This window comes from Diorhabda sublineata, chromosome 2 (genome assembly GCF_026230105.1).
Source record: "Diorhabda sublineata isolate icDioSubl1.1 chromosome 2, icDioSubl1.1, whole genome shotgun sequence".
Lineage (NCBI taxonomy): Eukaryota > Metazoa > Arthropoda > Insecta > Coleoptera > Chrysomelidae > Diorhabda > Diorhabda sublineata.
In genome coordinates this window covers 32,523,508-32,548,765 of record NC_079475.1, presented here as the reverse complement: position 1 = coordinate 32,548,765, position 25,258 = coordinate 32,523,508, and the positions used below count along the sequence as shown (strand labels likewise).

Genomic DNA, 25,258 nt, shown 5'->3' with positions numbered 1-25,258 from the left:
TCACGGACCCTCTTAATAAAATAAACAGCAATAAAAATTCGGATTAGGTATTTATTTTAGTTATTACAAATACAAAATAGGTACTTATAACAGTTTATTATGAAAAATATGAAAAAAATTTAATGTGAAAGTTCGTTTTGCTTTTTTAGAACTAAATCAGTGATATTCTGGTTGATATTAATACTAAGTTGTAATCTCAAATCAAATTCTACTTATAATCTGTTTCTGTATTTGTTTTTTGTATATTGGTTGAAAAAACCAGTAAATGTTTCAGTGCTTCGTCCGATATAGTCTTATAATCTGTCTTTAGAATCACTCAAAAACTTGTAATGAAGATTCTTTGAAATTAATTAGTCTTCCTGGGCCGCTGTCAAGGCAGTAATATCAGTAACATCCGTGTCTGATATCCAATTTTTATTTTTGTCGGGTATGGGAAAATAATCCCAAAACGAAGATCTCAAAGCACGGAGGTGTGTAACCATTTTTTCATCTTGTACTTGTGCTGGCAATATTGCTTCATCAGATGATTCCAAAAACGCTGATAGTGTTGGAAAGTGATTGTTTTTTTTAATTGTACTATTTATCCAAAGGTCAAGCTTTTTTAAGATCGTTTCAATTTTATCATGATTTGGAAGATGTTCTCTCCCTTGTAGACCCAAGCTCTGCTCGTTAAGGGCACTAAATATATCAGCTAAATATGCTGCCATTATAAGCCATTGAAGTGATCAACATGTTTGTTGACGCCGTGTACGGAATTCTTCAAAAAGAACATTCTGATCTCATCTCACAGCTCGAAAACACCCGACACAACATTTCCACGAGACAACCAACGCACTTCAGCGTGCATTAAAAACTGCTTGTGAATGCTTCCCATTTCTTCACAAATGATACCGAAATTACGGAAATTAAAGGTCTAGCTTTTCTGGCATATTTTTAGCTGCTAATGCCTCCCTATGAATGTAGCAATGACGCCAGATAATAATTGGATTCACCTTCTTCACGCGCGCCTGAAGCCCCATTCGTGTCCCGGTCATAGCCTGAGCACCGTCGGTGCTAACTGCCACACATTTGTCTCATGTAATTTCATGAGTGGACATAAAATTGTTCCACACTTCAAATATTACTTCACCTGTAGTGTGCACAGGCAGAGGTAAACAAAATAAAAAATCCTCACTTGTGCTGTTGTTGTGATCGTAACGAACATATGCAAGCAAGTATGCAATTACAAAGCATAAAATCCGCTCGCTTTAACGTTCAAAATCAGTTGCTCTTCAACATTTCCCGACATTTCATCAATTCTCTTCTTCATTGTGTCGTTTGATAACGATACAACGTCCAATTCTTTTGAAGCTTTATCGCTTAACGTAAACCATAATTTTAGCGCACTGTAAAATTTATTCTTCAGTAATGGTGTGGGGCTTATCACTTTTTGCAACTAGCAAGGATACTTCTTAGGACGTTAATGATCCCAGCAGCAGTCTTTATCATTAGTTTTTTTTGCTTTGTTGCTTTAACTTTGAAAAAGGCTTTTGATTTCTCACGATATTCTTGGTGCTTTGTTTCTAAATGAGAATTTGGCCGATTTCATCGACTCATTCGACAAAACTTCGTAGCATAAGACGCACTGAGGTTTGTCTTCCCCGTTTAAATTGGTAACTGCTGCAAAACTTACGTTTAACCTTTGAAGTCGAAGGTTTTTCATTTGCTTCGTCCAAAGCGGAGTCATTTGGTTTTAATCAGCGTTTCATTGTCACACATCACAATAACTTGAACAACGTAAATTAATTATTCTTATCTCGAACGCAATGCAACACAAAATAAAACAATTGTACCAATCGCACGCACCTAAGATTATATACTCGACACTGCACGTTGGTACACGTTCGCCGTGCTAAGTAAGCGTAGCGATACGAGAAATTAGCATTTATGTATGTTCCAGAGATGACAACGCAGACCACAGGTTGGGAAATATTGTACAATACTGTAGTTTTGTTCTTTTATGTTTATATGTATAACTTTTTACAATGCCCCTTTAACAAAATATCTCAAAGATATTTTCATGTTTTATATAAGGGTATGTTTGTTTTGTTAGAATGAGAACACGGTATATGAAAATCAAACCATTTACCAAATTATCAGAGTAGTTTCAATGACAAATTATAGAACAAAACAAATATATGTTCACGATCCAGACTGACTGAAAAAGAAATAGAATTGGACATAATATTACCAACGACCGACGATAAATTTGATGAGCGAGTCAAAGATCCCATAAAACAGAACACCCGAACAAGCGAACAGAGATCAATCTACGAGGGACGGCTTTTTAAGCTCCGACAAGCCCTAAATAAGTGACTTTGAGATAATAAGATGATTTTATAATCAAAATTAGCATCATACTTATTTTTCTACAAAGTTATCATGAAGATTGAGGCATTTGTTTTAACAAGACCAGCTTTCCTACAACCTCTGCAAAGATGTCTACCATCACTGAGTTCAGATAAGCACTATCGACGCCTTCATTTCTCATTCACTGAGTGCAAGATTAAGACGGTAAGGTAAGTGATAAAATTATGGGTCGGAAACTATCACGGATCAGAGTCACGTGGTTTCTTTTGCTAGGCTTTCTTTGAGGATTGTTACCTGTTTCGTGAAATCAAGGTGCGTTTCTTGCTTTGACTATTTAACTGGATTATCAAACAGGACCAAGTTTCATCTCCAGAAACAATGGTTTTTAAGACTTCATTGTTATACCGCGTGTGAAACCTTAGAGCTGACGCCATTGGCTTCAATATTGTCTGTACGCTATTCTACAAGTTTCCCACAACTGGTTTCCCAATATAGTCACTTATGTAATATTCTGTGTAATAAAAATCATTTTGCGATGATTGTCTGCTTTAGAGGCCCACTGCTTAGCACTAAACAAATTACTTTTCTATAGCACTTAGGTTTTCATACCATAGAATTGATACCAGATAATTTCTGTGTACAGAGTTATTTTGTATTACCTATCAAGAACTTTTTTCTAATATATGAAGAATGAAAGTAAAAGGTGCAATATGCTGTCGTAAGAATGTTTCAAGTACCATGTACTGTCATAGAAATACCTCCCCAAACCACTATAAATCCTTCTCCTCGGCATAATATTAGTTGGAGCATTTAAATGTGGTAGAGTGGATGCAGGCTCTAAAAAGAATGCCAATGTCGGGATGGTTTGATTAGGTGGAGATGTATTTGACAAGAATATATGTGAGAAACTAGAAACAAGCAGAAATGGCTAGTGAACAAACTCTGCAAATCTCAAAAAGCCGTCTTATTTTATATATAATGGAAATTGTGTGTTTTCAGTGAACATACATCATTCGGTCGAAAAGGCATCAAAAGATAGTGTTATAAAGAATATAATAGCTGTAGCAGAGTTTATATAAATCACATAATGTTAAATTGATCTTAGTGCTTAACGTTAACCTAATTAATCATATCTTCAACGTTAATATTAATTAATCTTTTTTTTTATAAATGTTAAGCAAAAATTGATTTTTCTATAAATAATTTAATATCCCTCGTTTGTTTACTGTACAGGAAATATGAATTTTAAATTAACGTATACACCCTATTTCATTTAACTTAATATCTTCCGGTTATCGGTTCGTCGAGGTTAAATAAAAAAGAGTATCTCATTTTTAATAAAAATAATTAGCTCTCATAGATGTCTGACAACGCCGATCAGTTTTTCATTCTTCACATTTCCTTATTTAGTTATTTATTCAGTAAAGTAATGAAGGCTTGGAGTATAACTAGTTCTAAACGAGACAGGAAGATGAAGAAAAGATAATTATAAGCGTTATAAAGAGTTTTAAATACCTGAATAGGTACCAAACGTTATGAAAGATCTTTGTTTGGTTGAGAGGCAGGTAAATTTTTGTTTGTGATATTATCAGTTATCATTTGTTTACACGTAAGTGCTTAAACGTAGTAAGATGATTTTTTATAATAAATCACGAATAACATGAAGATGGACGCTGGATAATGCCGTGAGAAAAACCGTTAATGTAAAGATTTAATACATATTAAATATTGTTATATAAAATAAAATGTAAGGGGAACATCAGAAAACTAATCAGAATTATTTTAATACATTATTCATTGTAGTGAATCGTTAACTGTGTATTTAAATGCAATAAATGTATTCAAATTATTTATTTATTATATTGTTGTGATCTACGAGGATGGTCCCAGAAATAACTACCGTAACGGAGAAAACACAAAAAATTTGGGAAAAAATATATTTATTTTTTGGATGTAATCTTCTATCAGCTCTTTTATAAAAAGAATCGTTAAGCTCCTCAAAATAGCCATTAACTGTCGACATAACCTCTTCATTGCTGGAAAATCTTTGACCACCGAGCTTTTTTTCAAGTCTGTAAATAAAAAATAATCCAAGGGTTCTAACTCCGGCGAATAGGGTGCATGAGGTAGCAATTCAAACTTTAATTCATTAATTTTGACCATTGCAATATCGGATGTGTGAGCTGTTGCATTGTCTTGATGAAACAACACATTTTTTTCGCATAATGCGGTTATTTTTGCTTGATTTTTTTACTCGCATTCAGTTCGCATAATACTCGCCGTTGACAGTTTTTCCTTTTTCAAGATGGTCAATGAAAATTATCCCACGCGCATCCCAAAAAAACGACGCTATGACCTTGCTGGCAGATGGAACGGTCTTTGGCTTCTTTGGAGCCGGTTCTCCCTTTTCAATCTATTGTTTTGATTGTTCTTTTGTTTATGGTGTGAAGTGATGGATCCAGGTTTCGTCCATGGTTACGAAACGGCGCCAAAATTAGGTTTTATTTCTATGAAACATTGTCAAATACTCGAAGGAAACATTTTCACGACGCTGTTGCTGGTTTTCTCAAGTCGTGCGGCCTTGTTTAAACTGCGCTACCCAATATTTTACTGTTGATAACGAAGGAGCAATCTCACCCAGAGTAGAATCTAGTTCAGATTTTTTATTGGTTGGGCTAATGCCTTACAAATAAAATTATTGTATCACATAACGATGACCAATTATTTCCATGTTTACAAATTCACTGAAAACCGCTATCTCGAGGTCAGGTCAGTTACTTCTGGGACCATCCTCGTATGCTACTTATAAAAGGGAACAGAATCAAAATTAAATATCACCTAAGGATTTTGATGTATTGGAGCTTATCTATTCAAAAACTTTGATATTAGTTTCTGAAATTAACATTTTTGGGTTTTCTCTTAAAGAGTGAGACAGAATTCAATCATACTAACAAACTCTGACGAAGTGAAATTTCCAGATTTGCGTTGATTATGATTTTACTGTATAGTGATGGGATTTGAATTAAATTCATAATAAGGTTTCAAGAGAACAAAGCCGTGAGCTGGTTAGTGATATAATAAAGATATAGATAGAGGAAAAAGATGCAGAAATAACATAAACAGTAAGTTAATGAAAGTACGTAATGATTTTATGAAGTACCAAACAAAACGCTTTTAATGAATCGGTAAGAATTTGTGAATATTTTAGTGACACATGTGGAAGATACAAGATCATTCTTTGCTGTAACGATGCTAAAATCCAAAACTGACAAAAAACTTGGTTTCACCATTGTTAAAGAATACTAAATGGGGAGTTTAAAAAAATGGTTATTTTTCAGCTATATACAAAACTTGTTAAAAAAACACATTTGGGAAAAGTCCCAATATTATTTCAGCATATTTGGGCTTAAACAACTCCGTTAAGTACATTGGTAATTGTTTACGTCGAACACTTTTAGCAGAGACTTTAGCAAGTGTGACTACGCGGAAGCGACATGGTAGATGATGAAGTGGATGGATGGAGTACCATCGTGGCTGAAGCGCGTTTATAGGACAGCGTATCATCAAAAAATGAGGCGTTAAGGACGTTGGCAGACGTATCATCCGGATCTCGCATTTCCTTACCAAAAACTAATATATGAACGCAAATTTATATTTTCTTATTGTTTTATTATCATTAACAAGTTATATATATAATTGAAAACTAATTTTGCGCATTATATTGAATTATCATTGGAAAGTCCGAAATTTATCATCAGTATACAATCTAATAAAAGTATTATTCTCCGTGAATATTAAGATGAGTAATATAATTAGAAATACTTTGAGATTTAGTAAATTTTGAACTGTCCGGATTGCCAATTGAACCAGCATTAGCTATCCTAAAATGAAATGGATACATCACTGTAATTTGAATTTGGGATAATTCTTTGAACAATCGCCATCTTATGAATAATAGATTGATCAACGTAACACTTCCATCCTCCTTTCTTTTTTATTTCAGTTATATTTGCTTCTCAGTTTCCCATTTAAAAAAACAGAAAACTTTCTATAACAGTGATTATACGGAAGTTGTGAATAAAAGATTTTTACACACGCCTACGACATAAGTCGCTCGTTTGATGTTCTCTATTCGATAAGTTTTTATCAAACAGGCGATTTGTTTACATTGTTTCTCTTGAACTAATTTCTAGAAAGGTTTTTTATTTATTTGTTTTGTTTCTTTATTTTCTAGAATTTTTTAGAACTTCGTTTCGATATATAAACGAGTTTATTTAGCGCTTGTATTTAGTTTATAATAAACAATCAAAACAAACGGAATATAATATAGTTAAGTATTAGAGATAAGTTAATTATTATATAAGTTAGTTAAGTGTACTGTGAAGTGTTCAAATCAATTGAATAAGTAAGAGATAGTGTTTATAAATTCATCCCACGAATAGAACTAGGATAAATAAATAAGAAAAACATTACATAAATAAATTATTTCACTACTTCGAAACACAAATCGATGTGTGTGTCTTTAAAAACACAAAATAAAAAAAGTTTCTTTGAACTGTTTGACTACCTGCTTTAAAATTACTTTCTTGAAAACATAAATAAAAGTTTGACAAAATTTGTTCAATGGTGCACATAAGCTTTGCATATTTGAGTTTCCTAAGTCATTACTTTTCAATAATCTCTTAGAAATCCTTAGAATGTGTGATAATTGTAGATGAATATTATTGTTTGTTGGTAACTGAAGTGATGGTATCAAAATATGGTTTCATCGAAGTACTTTCTATTTTATTTCATCAAAAAAATATTTATACAAAAAACTTTGTATGACAATTGTGTGTAATTTTCATTTAGTGCGTAAAATTCCTCTACATTAAAAAACACAAAGATATTTGCGTAGTTTTAAGATGCGACACTGGTTTGCGTGCAGTGGTTCCACCATGAAATAGTTTTATATCTCTATTTAGGCATTATTCACATTTTTACGGTCCCTGCATATCCCAGTGCTAAGCTGGGAAGGTCGACTTGTAATAATACGACATCAATGAAACTTACATACTTTTCCAAAAATTTTATTTATAGGTATAACTGTAAATTTCCAATGTTACTACATCAGTTAACAGATTTTTAAATAATTTTATCAACTAAATTATCATCAATTAGGTAATTATTTACCTAAAATTTTATGGAATTAACCATCAACTTCAATGGAGTACATAATTCATCTTGATAAATCCATTCTGATATGATAATGATCTTTTAACATATACGTAGATTAAAACCTGTAGTCAGACAGTTAAATTTCTTATAGAAAAGAGTTTATTACATAATAGGTCCTCAATGTTTTCTGAATCAAGGCTCTCGTGCCGAATAAACTAAGTTCAATAAACTATTGATAGCCATAAAAATTTCAACAATTAGCATGAGAATTGAGTCGGATCTTTTGAGACAAAGTTGTTGAGGGGACATTCCACGAATATTTTATATTCTATACGTAGCAACGATACTACGATCCCAAAGTGATGTTGGGTGACCAAGTTATCATAGATATTGGTTAAAAAGTCCTGATTCACGTACATTAAAGTTTAAAAAATGATGGTAAATGAATTTCATATCGGAATATTCAATTGAAAAATTGATGAGTTAAAAATACGAATAATTAACATAAAAATCAGTAGCTATCACTTGTGATAATAGTGTTAAGAGTTATAGACTTACAGTAAATTTGAACAAAGGATAAACATTAATGACAATTACACAGTTGATGTAAATGAAGAAATTACTACAATGAATTAAATAAACTGACACATGTACGAATATAAAGAGGCAAGGCTTCAGAGTAATGATTAGGCAGCTTATCTTGTATGTGACTTAAGAAGGGAATAAGAATAATGGAATAAGTTGGAAAAATGATAACCTCCAATATTTTAGACAATATCAAAAATAGTTATGAATCATTTGAATAACACGGAAGTTAAAAGTACTTTAATGAAATAAACTGGCAACACAATGTGAACAATACTAAAGTTATGGTGAAGTAGATGATGCTATTCCTCAACTGATCAGGAAGCACCTTGCAACTAGGTTAAGATTCGCATGAGAGAATGCGAACTGGAATGTTCAAGATTGGGGTAATACACTTTCCAGCGACGACTCCAGATTTTGTTTCTCTATTTCGGATCGGGAATATCTGTTAATAGAAGAGATGGTTAGAGGTATTTTCCAGACAACATAACACCTCCAATAAGTTTTGGAGGAGGGTGGAATATTAGGACCAAAATTACTTGGAGGACTTGATCTCTACCTCATTACAATGATCAGAAATCATAGTAATATGATACTTTTTGGAGGAATTGGAAGGCAATAATATTAAATCCATTCACATTTTCCAAAATAATGTATTGTGTAAACAATTTCTGTTAGTTATTTCAGCATACAAATAGGAAATAAAAGGGTTTGTTGATAAGCACGAAAATTACCTACACAAACATTTCAACGCTGAAGCTATACAACTGCTAAGAATTGAAAGAAACTTGAGTTGTATGACTAGTGACTTAAGTATTAAAATATTATAGTTTGTAGGTAATATCAGATTAAAATTAATGGTAATTGGTCTGGGAAAAAAAAATTTAAGGGACAAAAATATAATTTTCATTAGATGCGCAAGGTATAATTGATATTTTTCCCAAGAATTTAATAGAATATTACTACCGTTGAAAACCTTGAAAACGATAACATAAATTTATCCGCTTTATCCTCAAGAGAATAATAGTACGAATACCAATGAAAAAATTTGAAACATGTTTTTTTTTTAAAAAATATGCAGAAGTAGGTTCAACAACCTAACTATAGATAATTTAATTATTATAACGACAACTCATTAATATTAACTGTTATTTAATCACAAAATATAAATTCTGCAATATTCTAATTTCTTTTTTTCGCAGCATAAAATGAAACAACATTCAATCCCATTTTCTATTAGATTGAGTAATGATGTTGACTGATTGATAACTGACTGAAAAATTTATAGGTTAGCAACTCAATCAGTTAATAAAGCTTGAATTCTCCGTTTTTATCAATTTTCTATATTAATCAATTTCCATAATCGCCACTCGCGTTTGAGACTTTAATGCTGTAATTAAAATTTTAATAATATTTATATTTTGAATTTACAAGGAATGTTTTTATTTATTTTTAAATTATCTTTATAGTATTTTTAGTAGATAATTTAATGGAAATTACCTTGTTTATAAATAAATACGTTGGTGTTTTTCCCATAAGCGTTCATAGCCAAAACTAATTTTTTCTTATTGAAGTCCGATTTATGTGAAAAAAACAATAAAAGTATTGACAAAATTCATGTTGGACAATTCTCAAGTAAAGTTTGATAGTCATCAGCTACGTTACCTGGCATAATTAGCCCATAATAAATTAACAAATAGCCGAACAATTATTTAAACAGACCACACTTATCTTCTACAGAGTGAGTTTATCTATGGAACGCCTCAATTATCTTGGAAACGGCTTGTACAATTTTTATGAATTTTTGTGTACGACCGGTATTATGGTGGTATTTACATTGTTGTCAGATCTTTCCGGAAAAATCATTTCAAATGGATGACCCTGTATATTTTTCGCTTTTCGAAATCCTTAAGAAAAAAAATTATTTTTCATTTAATATTCCCTATATACCTAAATGCCATAATTTCAGAGTTATACTTACATTTGCCTTATCTCCGCCGAAGTTAAAATAATACATTTAGGTGGCTACAATAACAAATTTGACGTTTCAATAAATTATCATTGTTGAAGTTTATTGAAGGTCAAAATGGATAGTTTATCTGAGAAAGAACGAATTGATATTTTAATGATATAGTAGATAGGCGTAGAAGTCAACAAGAAACGTGTAATATCTTTAATAATTTATATCCTAACCGGAGTCCCAGAAACAGGATCTACTGTCAGTAAATTAGTAAAAAAGTTTAACGAAACTGGGCAATAACTAAATATTGTATTTCTCAGAAGATGGATTGGAAGGCGTGGTGTTATCGAATGGCTCCCGCGATCTCTCGACATAAGTTCTTTAAACTATTTACCCTGGGGGGGGGGGTCACTTAAAAACCATCGTTTATGAAACAAAACCTGCCAATAATCAGGAATTAAAAGATAGGATTACCACAAAATGTTGCAAAATGTATTGCGAAGTTTTAAAAATCGCATAGCTTGTTGTATTGAATTAAATCAACATTTTGAGCATCTGCTGTAATCGCTTTTATTGTATGTTTTCTAAAATTCGTAATTTTTCTACTTCACAAATGTTGATCCACTTCTAACATGACACATAAATTTAAAGATTTGCCTTCAGCTGTTGTAGGCTTTCTGCGCCATGATTTGGATAAATATTTTACTGCACCAGCTTCGTTAAACTTTTTATTAACTTGCTGACACTAGACCTTGTCACGAGATTTGTATTAGCACATGAATTTTTGAAGAACATTCAAATTAAACGAGTTTATTCAATCGTAACCATCTAAAGGTACAATATTTATTGTAACTTTGGTGGAGATAACACAAATGTAGCTATAACTCCGAAATAATCAGTATGCCTTAAGAATTTCTAAAAACACACAATCTATTTTAAATAATAAAGCACTTTATTTTTTCGGAAAAAGAAAGATTTGACAACAATGTAGGTAACATCATATCACAAGACCCTTGCGCACAAAAATTTAGAAAAATTGTACAAGCCATTTACAAGATAATTGAGGTAACCAGGCTATAGTTTGACATTATTATTGTTATTTCTATTATTGAACAAAATTACACTTATGCACCTGTTATGCAAAGTAATTAAGTTTTTTTTATAGTTTAGCACTACTGTAAAAACAATATCTATAGATCTTTGTGTATAGACTATTTTGTTTTATCAAAATTTTTTACGGAAATTTAAATTTGTGACTGACAATTTTTTTTATAATTAATTCTTTTGTTTGATGATACTTTTGTAAAATTAAAATAATATAAATAGCCTACCTTCGTACAACAGTTCTGGAACTTGAAACTCGTTGACTGCAATTGTTGAGATTCCTGAGTTTAAGTGGCTGTTGTATGAGTCTCGGTAAAAAATAAATCTAGGGTGAGTTGTCACTATTTTCATTTCCCTTACTGGTCGAGTTTTGAACGGACACTTTTTTACCTATTTCCCACTCAGGTGATCGGTCCACTTTCTAAACAAATTCTGTTCAACTTCAACGACATCGAAAGGTTGTGGTTTGACCCTTGCTCCACGAAAAACTCCTGCCCATTGACTGGGAATTTCCACTTTGGCTTTCTGATTAATTATCCCCATATTCTTATCTGTCTACAAGTATGATTGTCCCCTTACGGGGAAACATTCTTTAATCTCGTCACATCGGTTTTCGCTATGTACCAAATTATGAAGGAACCTAAAAACTGTATAGTCCTTGTTCTGGCCCCCACAAGAGTCACAAAACACAGTTAGGCATCGAACATTCATGTCCAGGAAATTGTAAACAAAGTTATGAATCATAGAACATACATCGCCACTACCTTTGTGGCCAATAGTTTCGGGATATGTGCAAAATACACTTTTCCCATGAGACAACACGTGAACGTTAAATGTGTTCACGGATAGTTGACGACGATAGTAAACATCGTTTGTCGAAATGTTGGGACTGGTAGATTTTTTTGAAAGTCAAAACATACTGATTCCTCAGATTCTCTCACTCTGCTTCTGATGTTAGCCCTCCTCTTTCTGACATAAAGTGTATCAGTTTTTCTTTTATGCAACAAGTGTTCTGTTTTCAGTTATTTGAGTTTCTTTTGTAGATCAGAGAAAAAACCTGCGTCTGTAGTAGGTGAGAGATGAGACAGTTCCACTTCTACGTTTTTCATTTTTATGACTAATTCATCACATATACTACATGTATCCTTTCGAGGATATCCAAAGGATATGTTAAAATTTTTAGAAAAAATTGTCCTGTAGGTCTCTTAGGAAACAGGAAATTTTTTAATGTTTAATTCCTCAGGCAGGTAAACTTCCTTTGATTCTGACAAATTATAGTGTCCTTTTCGCCCTTTAAATTACCGAATATGTTCCTTTACTGCATTATCTTTTGCCTCAGATAATTTCCTGTGTTTTGAGGAATGCTTCCCCCTTTCCTGTCAATTTCATACCTTTTTGAAGGAATTTCAATTTTTTCTTTCCTATCGCGTAAATTGATATAAACGCTTTTCGGCAAATAGTTACCTCTTTTAAAAGGTTTTGGTCATCTAAAAACCTTACTCTGTATGAGTAACTTGCGTCACAGAAACCAGCATTCTCCTCACATTTGCGTGGGCGGCGTCTTGTACACTTATTTGACCGCAAAGGTGAAATTTTGTTCATCAACCGAGCCCCCAACAGATTGAATTCACTAATTATTTTAGCTCTACTACGTTCCGTGACATTTTCAAAGCAATGAAGCTTACTGCATCTACAATCAGGTCCTGATACATGGTTTTGTAAATTCAATTTTTTATTAACCTCAGAAAGTCTACCAAACTTCACTGTCACTGTCCATCATTTTTAACACACGAACTAAACTTAACACTGATTAACACACACCTAACCTCAAAGTGAAGCACACTGACAGGGCGGTGTATGAGGAACTGAACACGAAATGGCGGCAGTGGCGACTCACCACATGACTCATAGTGGGCTTGCTCCCTTTTTTCAGTGTAGCGCTTACCCTTTCGTTCCCTGCACACTACTTTTTCTTTTGCTTATTTGAAGGGACTAGCCTCGTTTTTTCCCTGTTTTGTTTACTCAAAAGTTAGTATTCATATCAAGCTACAACATGGCGGGCTTAACTCAATTCTAATTTTTTTGTGACTTCATATTGAATGGAGAGTATAAAGGAGAAGACGTTTTGATACATCGCATCCCAATGATTCTGACTGACGTACAAAATGAGTTTAAACCACTGTAGTTTCCAGTACGGCTTTCGCTATGACTATAAAGAAATACCATGGGCAGTCTTTAAATGTTTGTGGTATCAACCTAGAAAACCCATGTTTTTCGCATGGTCAATTGTATGTTGCCTGTTCCTGTGTTAAAAAACCATTTGCTCTGTTTGTTTACGCGCCAGGTAATCAAACAAAAAATATCGTGAATCATGAAACTCAATTTAGAATAAGTAAGAATAAAATGAAAAAAAAATAAGTAGGTATCATAATTGAAAATGGGAATTTGTAATTTTTTATTGACAATTAGAAGAATTTTAGGTATTTTATAATCATTTCATTTTGTCAAACACGCTTGCACTGAACAAATTATGTAGTATATATATAACCCAAGAGAAATATACGTAAACTGGTGCCTATGTACCACTCCTGTTAAACACATTCTGGCGGACACTTTTTCGCATATACTAATGATTTTCTTTACATTTATCCAAATTATCTCGACCGGAACTTTTACCAGTGTAGTTGTTCGTGTGTTCTCATTATGGACAGACATGAAATGGAGAAATATATATTAGTTTGGATTGGTTCATCAATTAAGGGAACATAGTGCAATTATTCAGACACCTGTCTCTGCTTATTGCGTTTACAGTTAAAAACACAAAAAACCGTATACTCAATAATTATTACGTTGTTTATTAAGAATTTGTTTTGTGGGTGATTTGGTAATTACAGAGAAGGTAGGGTCAAAGCCAATAGCTCGGTTATGACTTATTTGTCTTGAAGCTGCTTTCTCTGAAGGAACTATTCTAAACTGTAGGTTTAATACCTTTAAAGATATTCAATTTATTAACCATGCCTTACCTGTCATTAATAAATGTGCTTTTTTTACTTTGGACCAGAATAATGATTCTTTCGTATGTAGACCTAGCCAGAGTTGATTAATTGGCAAAAGAATGACAAAAAAGCTTGGAGTAGTGAAGTCCACGCAAAGCTCAAGTTCCTGAAAAGACATCGTATAGAAAGGCAATTACTTGTCGATCAACATTTTCATTGAACTTTAGAGCACTAGGGAACAGCTCTATCTACTGATGAGTCTAACTTTGGTTATATGATAACAATCGATAGTAAGAAGATGATCAGGAAGCGATTAACTCATGAGTCAAGATCTTTCGAAAAATGACCAGTTGTACGATATGGGTATAATGTTTTTAACATTTAGTATAAAATTGCTTTAAAGCATCCCTTCTATATCCTTCAGTTCAGGGAACGTGACTTTGGATATGTCAATTGTTATAGTAAAATTATCGATTGACCTCAAGTTTATAAACGTATCCTTCATTTTTATTTTATTTTACTACATTAATTGAGTTAAAATAAAACTTCATTATATTTCGGTTCAGTTCATCGGAAAACTACATAAAGAATATCAGTGTATTACCCTTTTAAAAATAAACACACAACTGTAAATGCATCCGGTAAAAACAAATAGAGCTGGTGATATACCATTCCATAGTTCTTTGCAAAATAAACCTTGAAACAGCTCTTATTCAAGTTGACAAGAAACATATTGCGTTTCCGAAAAGTCTTGCAAGGCTTCTTTGATGATCGCAACAAAATAAATCGATGTTTAATATACAAATAAGATGTGGAAGTTCCTTGAAAACCATTTTCGAAACTTGGCTATTTTTAAAATGATGAATAATTTAGGTTAAGTTTCCGTGTTTACCGCTCATAAAGAGTTTACGAGATCAGGTGTACGCTTTCCCAGTGCCAGAATATTTTATAACGAGGTTACTAAAAGAAACAACACATGGTTAAACGAGAAAAAATCCACGTTGTTACTAACGGTTGACTTTTATTTGCACCTGTCTTATGAACTATAAACATAAACTATTCGATTTGACTTTAAACTTAGAAACTTGGCAAAAATATTAAAATCATAGCAGTTGGAAGATAACTTATGAAATGAATGGTTAAACTATACAGTGATTATAAAATCTAGAGATTATTCACTAATTGAAAAAGTTCCAGTCATGGAGAGGAGGTGAAAAAAATATATTCAATTGAAAATTGATGAAAAATATATTGAGGGTGATCGAATCAGACGCACATTATGTATAATAATGCGGAATACTAGACGTAGTAAGATGGGGCAGGTAAAGAAGAAGATAATATTACTACACATGCGCATGGAAAAAAACGACCCTCGCTTAGCCTTAAAAAGATAACCAGCCAGTTGACTTCTGGAAGACCCTCTGAAAGTTGGAAAGATACTGCCAATTAACCTCTTCAAAAATAATACAAAGAAACTTGAAAATTAAGAGACGGAAAGAAGAAGATTTAATACGATTTAATTAAATATTATTAATGATAAAAATGTAAAACATTATGCAGAGGTTTGAGAATAAGTCTTCCAGGCACTCAATGAGCTGGCTAAGGAGAACAGAACTCTGAGTTTCTGGACATAGAGGACTCAATGGCAATGAAAATGCCAACAACCTGGCTAAGCTTGAGGCCACTTAACCGCTGACAGGACCCGACCCTGCAGTGGGAATTATATTTTGAAAATCCTTCAAGTTTAAAGAAAGAAAAGAAGGCATAGTTATAGTTCTATAGCTACAGTCAAGCCAAAACTTTAGTTCCAACGGGCGGAAAAGATTCTAAGTCTAGCCACAGAGCTTACGGGAGTCGATTATCACTGAAATAATAATGCATGGTTGCCGATTCTATGGAATAAGGGAGGAAACTGCAATACACTTGTTCTGAAACTGTCAAGGTATCACTACCACACGGAAAAAACTTGTAGGATTTGATCTAGTGGAAGAGATCTGTTTCTAAGCTAGCGACACCTGAAGACACCTTCGATACTAAAGAACGACGGCGAGGCGACCAAGGGGACTACAAGAGTATTGGCCAAGCTATTATTATAACTAAAGAATGTTATAACGTTCAATTTACTGTGCAGACTACTTTTATTTTTGTATTGGTCTAATTTTATGTTGTTATCTACTTTACTCTGCATTAATACTAACTTAATCGGTTTTATTCTGATGATATTTCGCTCACAAAAGGCATATAAAGCACAATTTTGGAAATTTCTTGTCATGGTGATTCAGGTCCCTAGCATAAGTTGATTAATCAGTTATATTCAGTTTGTTTTCAGCAGAAATAACAAATTTTTTTTTGGTGTGCTTGGTCATTTTTTCACAGAAAAGGCATCAGTGAGAAATTAGATCAAGTGCTTTGGCGCCATTAGAAAAGATTTTGATTAGTAAATATATTCTGAGCTAAATATACAAAAGGAAGAATTGATTGGAGCTAAAAACTATTGAAAACGTTTAAAAAAAATTATGTAATGCCACAATGAATTGAACTTTTTTATTGGTTTACTGATCTCAACTGAATACCAACAATTTGTTGAACGATTTTATTGCAATTTTATTATGATATTATGATAGAAAATTGTTTGAAATCTAGTCAATAGTTATAGCCCTTTTATCATAAGTGATGTTTTTATTGTTTTTTGTAATCTTGAAAACTAGGTTGTTGTCTTTTCAATGTCTGTAATGTACGTTCTAATAGTATACGTTTCACAGTTTCAGGTAACAAGTTATACACATATGTATGTTTGTACTTGGACGTCAGAAATATTCACGCGTAATTTTAGTATGGTCTATTCTTAGCCTGATTCCTTAAAAGAGACTTTCACGTTACTGTAAACTATACTGTTCACTATTGGATCATATCTGCATACTGTAACGTTTTTTGCATGTTTGTCGGTAACTTCGTTCCGTTGTATTCCTTGATAAAAGAACACCCCTAGAAATCTAACATCCATGTTGTTGTTTTATAATAGATAGCGTTCAATTTTGATCTCCAGAGGGTTATATTGGTGAATGTAAATTCAAAAGACTTAAGGAGACTGTTATTGTTACATTTTTTGTACGTTTAACGATTAAATTTCGAACAAAATTTATGTGGGATAGCATATTTTTCAGCTATATACACAGATCTTCTTCATCATCGTCATCTACCTCCCAGTGTAGCAAAGACACGTTTGGTAAGACGATGAGGTCGCTATCCCCTTGTGTCGTTTTGTAGGTTCCGTCTAATTTTGTTGACAAGGGGTCTCCTTTTCTTTCTGTTTTGGGCTATCTCTGTAACCTTATCTGTCGCAGTTATTTCTGGAGAGTTACGTTTATTTTCTCTTCTTCAGTTATGTTTCAAATGTGTTCATTCCTTATTTTAGTTAGCGAAAAAAATTTGCATATAACTCGTAGGCATTTGTTAATGAACGATTGAATTTTCTGGCTCCTTATAACAGAACATATTTTACATTGGTTTGAAACAGTTTTAGTTTTGTTGTTCTTGAATACTTGTGAAAAACCATATTTTTGCAAACTGATTTAAAACCGTTATGCGCCAAGCTTATTTTTTTGTCGATGTAGTTTTCAGTACTTCCTTTTGTTCTTACTATACTTCTTTGATTACTCAGCTTTTGTTGAGTTATTATGTAGCCAGTTGGTTTTCTCTTGTTCGTGATTCCTATTTGCTGTTAGTAGATACATATCATCCGTGAATCCAAGATACTCCAGTTTTTAAAATAGGTTCCAGGGGACTCCCAACGTAATGGGTCACCTTTTTCACCATTAGATAAGTTTCTTCTTTTTGGTGCTTTGATAATTGTTCCGTCTATCTAGTTTTCATATTCTTTCTGCTGGAAGAGTGTAATTGCCTCCACGTTTTCTTTTTTTTTTTTAGCAAATTTTTTGAAAAAGTTAATTCTTACATCGTAATTACTTCTTCAATGATATTTAGTGTTCAGTTTTCATTTATGTTGATTTCCAGGTCAACTGGATCGACATTTGCTTGTTTATATAAAACACTACCCAACTTTGATCTATGTTTTTTCGACTCGATAGAGTTTCCTGATGTATCTTTTACTTTTATTCTATGCAGCAGATTTTTGTTACCCTTAAATTTTTTGGTTACTTCGTGTTTTTGTGTCGTGGGATTCTCTGCTTCTCCTGCTTTTTGAGTTTACGTCAGATAATTTATATTTTAAGAGCCGCAGTATTAATATCAGCTACATCAAGGATTGAGGTTTATGAAGTATCAATGTGTATTTTATGGAATATTCTAATTATTGGAGCGTTTCGAGTGAAGGTTCTGATATATTATGGATATTCTTATAGCGTTTCTGACATGTTAAAGATAGTTAATCTTGAGTCGACGCTCAAAGTTTTAATCAATAATGACGGTATATCCAATTGTACGATATATTTAGAAACTGTCAGATAGAAGAGTTAGAACTCCTTTCTTTAATTTGTAGGTATTTTCATCTCTATTTGCTATTGTTTTATTGTAGTTTTAATGTTCTCGATTGCTCATTATAGTGCTGGTTTATAACAAACTTCGGTTATAGGCTTTTTTCCTTTTCACCCAGTAATAATAAACTTTATTAATAAAACCGGTCAGGGTGTAATTAACTGTCAATTTTGCGAATTGTTTATTCATAATTTCCTTCTGAACTTGGGAACAATGCCAAGAGTACGTCAACATCGACATTTTTTCCAATTAACTGATTTTGAACGTGGCCGTATTATTAGCACGAGAGAGGCCGGAATATTTTTAAGAGAAATTGCTCGTTGCATAAATCGAAATTTTACTACGATATTGAGGTGTATTTTTTTTATAAAAACGACAAATATCAGTGCTCTAAAGAAAGAAAAAATTAGAGTCGTAAATTGAAAGGTGTAATGTCATTGTGGATTTTCTTGATTTTAAATATTTTGATAATTAAATAAGCATAAAAACAAATCAAATGACACAATAAAATGGACATTGGTTACAATTTTCAAATTGAACATGTTTTAAAATCTTTACAATTGATCAAAATTAAATTCCATCCAAATGACTTCATTATAACTATATAAAGATGTACTAAGTTACTAGTGGCACCATATGTTTTGCTAGTTATTTTACACCTTCGGTTTTGGAACTTGAATCAAATGAAAGTAATAGGCATTCTCTCTCAGTTTTTAGATCCGGAAGTGCCAGGGAAAAAGCTTATTTTTGCTTAAACCAGGTTTTCAGGCTAATTATGAATACGTAATTAGTTTGCTTTTTGGGACTAGTAGCTCATGCTGTGAATATTATGCGGAAAGGCAAGTAGACGGACAAATTTTCTGCATAGACATTCCACTGTAAAACAGTGAGAGCTAAAACGCAACAAGTTAATAAGCAAACACAGGTACGTACAAGATGAAAAACTCGCGAGCTAGCAGATATAGTAGGCATTTTAAAAAGTATGGTACATCGCATATCAACATAAAATTTGAACATGAGAAAGCTGTGCGCAAGATTGCTGCCGCGTTTGCTCACAATGGAACAAAAACAGCATCGTGAAGATGTTTCCATCGAGTGTTTGGCAATGTTCTCAGGAAATAAAGCCGGATGTTTGAGCCGTTGTCTAAGCTCGATTGAAACGTGGGTTCATCACTTCGTCCCCAATGGACTGCAAAAGGAGAATCGGTTCCAAATAAGGCAAAGACCGCCCCATCTGAAGGCAGGGTCATGGCGTCGATTTTTTAAGATGCGCGTGGGATAATAATTATTCACTATCTTGAAAAAGGCAAAACTACCAAACGCCAGTATTATGCAATGTTTGAGCGAAGAAATCAAGCAAAAACCGCCGCATTTGGTTAAAAAGAAAGTTTTGTTTCAGCAAAACAATGCACCAGATCACACATCTGTTATTGCCAAAATTGATGCATCAAAGTTTGAACTGCTACCTCGTGCACCATTCGCCAGATTGAGCCTCCTCGAATTATTTCCTGTTACCATACTTGAAGAAATGGCTCGGTAGTAAAATATTTTCCAAAAAAGGTGATTTCGGCAGTTAATGGTTATTTTGAGAAGCTCTTATTATAAAAAGGGTATCGAACTCATTGAACATTGCTGGGAAAGTGTATGTATATGATTGAAAGCTCATTTGCGTTTGGAAATTCATTACAGATTTAATCATAATACAATTATTTACTCATTTATTACAAATATTATATAGTTAATTAAAGTGAATCAAAATAAAGCAATTAAAAAAGAATTTACAGATTGCTTATTTATATGTTGAAAGTAAGCCATATTTAACAGTTTTATTATTGTTTTTTAAGCTAGTTTTTTTAACTCATCATTTTATAAGCAGGTTTTATGATGGAAATAAGAGAAAAACAGATAATACAGTTTATACCACTTTAAGTTTGGATTTATTCCATTTGTATGAAATAAACACTTGCCGATGTGTCTCATAATGTGAAAAATAATTAATAACCAGGCCGTGAAGCGTTAACAAATTAGAAAAGTGATCCATAAGATCGAAGTTCATCATCATTTATGTTGTTGGTATAAGAGAGTATAATACGAAAGTTGACGAGAGGGAGTGATTTTTCAATAAAAAAGTTGCTTCACCATAAAAAATATTTTGCAATATAATCTTTCGGAAGTTACGCAATAAACGCGCTTATCTCTGTCATAATTTCATCCACCTTTTTTTTAAAAATTTTGAAAGCCAAGGAACCAGATTAAGTGAATATGATTGAAATAAAACTCTTTTCTTGAACAAATGCGGTCGTTTTTTGAGTTCAGCCTAAAGACGTATTAAAATCGTGTACCCAACTTTCATTTACTGTGACATCTGTGTTCATATGGCCGTTTCTAAAGGCCACATACAAATAAATCCACGTAGAACAAGATAATATTTACGTAACTCTTTCATGGTTTATTTTGTAATTCAAATGTAAAAAATAAAGTTTAAAATGCAATTGTTATTTGTTCACCTTTATTTACTCAACATCGAAAGCACTTTTCTTTATATAAGTTTTAAAACTAATATATATGTTAAGACGGAAACTAATAAAATAATCACAGTAGTGTAGTCAACTTCTGAAAATTCGCATTTTCGGCAAATCGCCCTCGTATATCTTAACTAATAGTGAAGTCCGGGAAATTTCACACGATTCAACATTATATAGCACAAAAGGAGATTTAAGTCGGTAACTCACCAGTATTAAGCTAGATTTGTAGGGAGTCGCCAGAATCATCCATCATTTTGAATTTTTTATTTGTTCTCTTTTATCTTTATTGTGCGATGTTGCGCATAATTATCTAAACTCCATCAAGTATTTTCATATAATTTGTATCAATAATGATTGATTACATTTGGTAATCAAAAAATTTTATAACTATTTATTTTGTTAAACGCTGATGAGACAATAATATCAAGTTTACTCACATAACTAACAACCGCAAAGTTTTTAAGTTGATAGCTGTTTTGTGTCACAATGGAAAGAAAAAATCCAACTAGGAATCCCGAAAAAACTTGTGAAGCTAGTCAAAATGATATTAGACAACTCACCCAGTAGAGTAACAAGCGACGGAACTGTATTAGAGAAATTAAGGGGTTCAAAAGGGATTAAAATACGCAGATTAAATGTTGACAGTGGCTTTTAATATAGAGTGGAAAAAATTATACGAGAGTGCAAGATACAAGATCACCATAATTAGTTATGCAGACGATTTAGCTTTGATATCCAGAACGAAAAAGGAAATAGAATGATCATTTTGTAAACTGGAAAAGGCTGAACAAAATTATGGATATGGGACTAAGCCAGAATGTAGATTGTAGAAAAGGAATACACTAAGATTAAAGTGGGAGAGGACAGAAAATGTAAGATTATATGGGAAAGAAAAGGTGTAGGAAAATCTTTAACAGAATAGAAATAAATGAACGACATTGGAGAAGAAAAATGTACCAAGAACTGAAGATCTGTATAAATATCATCATCAGTAACAAGATTCAAAAAAGCTCAAAAAGTGAGATGGTTGAGGCATAATAAAAGGATACCAGAAAATACTTATGGAAAAAGAATCATAGAAGAAAGAAAAGGAGATAAAAGAAGAAGAGGGAAACCAAAGATTGAATTCTGTGGTAGAAGATATTAGAGGTAGAAGTATTTTTTGTTAATGGAAGATATCATTTTCTTGTGAGTGTTAAGTTCGGATAATTTTTCAAAATGATTTATGAATACCTGATCGACGAAGAGGTCCAACAACGTTGCTCATAGAACTAGAGTTTCTTGTATGAAAATAGACATTTCAACCAATTTTAGTGGTTTTTATGAATCTTTGAATACAAGATCTAACATCTAACAATTAAGTAATTAAATTAATACAATGAAAATAAATCATTATAAAATTATTTGGTAACAACGAGATCAAATGAAATCAAATTTTTTCCCTTTCGTATTAATATACAGAATCCAGATATTTTTTCAAGTGTTGTAGCAATTGTGGTCCCTGACTAAACCCTCTGACGCAATTGTTTTAATGTCCTCAATTGATTAAAAAAGCGATTCTGTTTAGACGTTTTTATTTTTGAGAGAGGGAATTACGTTACAGGCCGATAGATTCGGTAAATAGAATGGCTATGGTAAAGCTGGAATCTTTTTTATAGCCAAAAACTGCATCACACGCGCAGTGACATGGTGCATTGCCGTGATACAGCAATCAATTGTTTTGACACTCTGTTTACTCTTTCTCGGAATCTTGTAACGTTTTCACTGCTCACAGCTTGCGTTACATTATACGATATCAACTTACCAACTTTTTTTTGTAAATAATTTTGTCATATTATCTTCGAGTAGAAATATTTACATATTATATTTAATATCTTTTTTGTAGTTTTGTATATACTTGTTGGTGACATACTGGGTTCCCGAAGTTTAAGTTATTTAATACAATTTAATTTTAATGAGTGATTTGTTAGCTGGTGTTTTTGAAATTGAGCTATTGTTGCACCTGGCTAGATTTTCGTCATGACGTTTAACCCGATTTTGCTCAAGAAGTCTACTGCGTGATATTTCCGACTGAGAATTTTATAATTGGAGAGATAGTTACCTTGTTCTTTTGGTCAGCGACGATGCTAACGTGAAGATTAATTTCTCCAGAGATTTTTGAAAATCGGGATTTTGCCGCCGATTTCAAAAATTTTGGAATATAAAATTGTTAATTGACTTCTAATAAGAAGTAGATATAGGTTCCCTTCGTTAGAAAAGAAGGTAAGATCCTTTTTTTGTAAAAGCAGAAATAGTTCTAGCTACCTTTGTTTTATTGCATTCAGGATTAATATAAAAATTTAAGTTGTAAATTATTTTTTTTACTATTCTATAAATTGGTCAAAATTTTCACAGATTGCATTTGGCAGATTTTTTTTAAAATTTAATTAGGGACCTAGTTTTGGACATAGGACCTTTATTTGGGATCACCGACCTTTATTGGGGTTTAAAAATTAGACGACATTAATTTGGAATTAACGTCAATCCTCGACTTGTGGAACTACCTAGTCCGGGACAACTAACTAATGGACCTCTTTATTTCGTAATCACATTCCACGGACATGGTCTTATTTGTATTCTCCTGACTAGTTGGGAGCCCTTATGTGTTGTTAAAGGTCAGATCAAACCAACAAACTCATGAGTTTTGTAGGTAATTTTTTTTAATCTTGGTTTTCTTTATATTTTAAAATTTCAAATATAAATCATTGTGCTTTGTTTTAACGAGTAGCTTTATTCCTAAAGATATCTCAATCTATTTGTTCATCTCTCTAGGATTTTGTTTTTTTTACATCTTGTGTACATCTTAAACACAACAAAATCTTACAACGAACCCTGACAACACACATTAACATGAACTTAGTCGGAGCCCAAAATGTGACATTTTTATTAACGGTGGCTCTTCGTTTTAGGTTTCTTCTTCTTCTTACGTTAGGACTAGGTCCTGTATTTTCATCAAGGATTTGCCAGGAGTAGTTGGGATGCTGAGGACTAGCTTTCATACCACCTTATAGGTGGTCGTCCAGGAGGTCGAGTTGTGTCTGGCTTCTTTTCCTTTACAATTTTTGCTAACCGTTCATTTGGCATTCTGTCAACATGGTCTCTCCATTCTCTTCTGCGGCTCCTTGCTCATCTTACTACATCCTGAATATCGCACATGTCCCTTATTTCTTCATGTTTCTTCCGATCGAGTTACGTATGTCCTGTTATTGATCTCAGAGTCCGCATTTCTGTTGTTCTTAGGAGCCGTTTAGTGGTTGTGTTCTCCGCTCTAGTTTCTATTGTATGTGTCGTGACCGGCCTTACGCAAGTTTTATATATTCTAATTTCGTGCTCATGTATTTATTTCGCCAAATTAAAGATCTAAGGTATCCTGATATTAATGCTGCATCGTTGTTTGTGCTTTTACTTCTTTCTTTAGATTTCTATCGCTTGTTATGTTTGTCCCTAGATATTTGAAGGACATCACTTGTTCTACACTCTGATCGTAGATCGCTAGTTTACATCTTCTCGGTTCTTTAGATATTGTCAGAGATTTTGTTTTTTTTTTGTGGATATTTGCATGTTGTACGTGTTCGCTATTTGTTGGAATCTATATAGGAGCTTCTGTAGGTTATCTTCGTATTCCGAGATGATTACTGTGTCATCAGCATAGCATATTATTTTTATCTCTTTATCTCCCATTCGGTATCCTCTCCCGGCTTGCTTTACTTCGTTGATGATTTCGTCCATTATAATATTGAACAGGATTGGGCTTAGGCTATCCCCTTGTCTGATACCAGTTGCCACAGGTATTTTATTGCCTAATTTGTTTGCCGTTCTCACAAGGGTATAATTATCGGAGTTGAGTTTTTCGATAACTTTTATTAAATTGGGGTGAACGTTCTTTTTTTTTAGTAGAGTTATAACATCAGTTAAGCGTATCCTATCAAACGCTTGGGTGAGATCAATGAAGCCCATAAAGGCTGCCTTATTAATCTCTACGGCTTTTTCTGTTATTTGGCGCATTATAAATATAGCATCTATAGCAGATCTGTTGTTTCTGAAACCTT

General features: G+C 32.8%; 1 protein-coding gene and 1 long non-coding RNA gene across 3 annotated transcripts in view; one reads left to right on the top strand and one right to left on the bottom strand.

Annotated features, from left to right (window-relative positions):
• The window catches only part of LOC130453450 (E3 ubiquitin-protein ligase TRIM9), a 149,874-nt gene that overhangs the window by 69,692 nt on the left and 54,924 nt on the right, over window positions 1-25,258 (bottom strand). The gene's annotated exons all lie outside the window — the stretch shown is intronic.
• LOC130453451 (uncharacterized) overlaps window positions 6,661-25,258 on the top strand; it is a 34,212-nt gene continuing 15,614 nt past the window's right edge. Inside the window, exon 1 of the long non-coding RNA XR_008911050.1 lies at window positions 6,661-6,678. This is a non-coding gene — a long non-coding RNA (uncharacterized LOC130453451). The remainder of the gene's footprint in view (window positions 6,679-25,258) is intronic.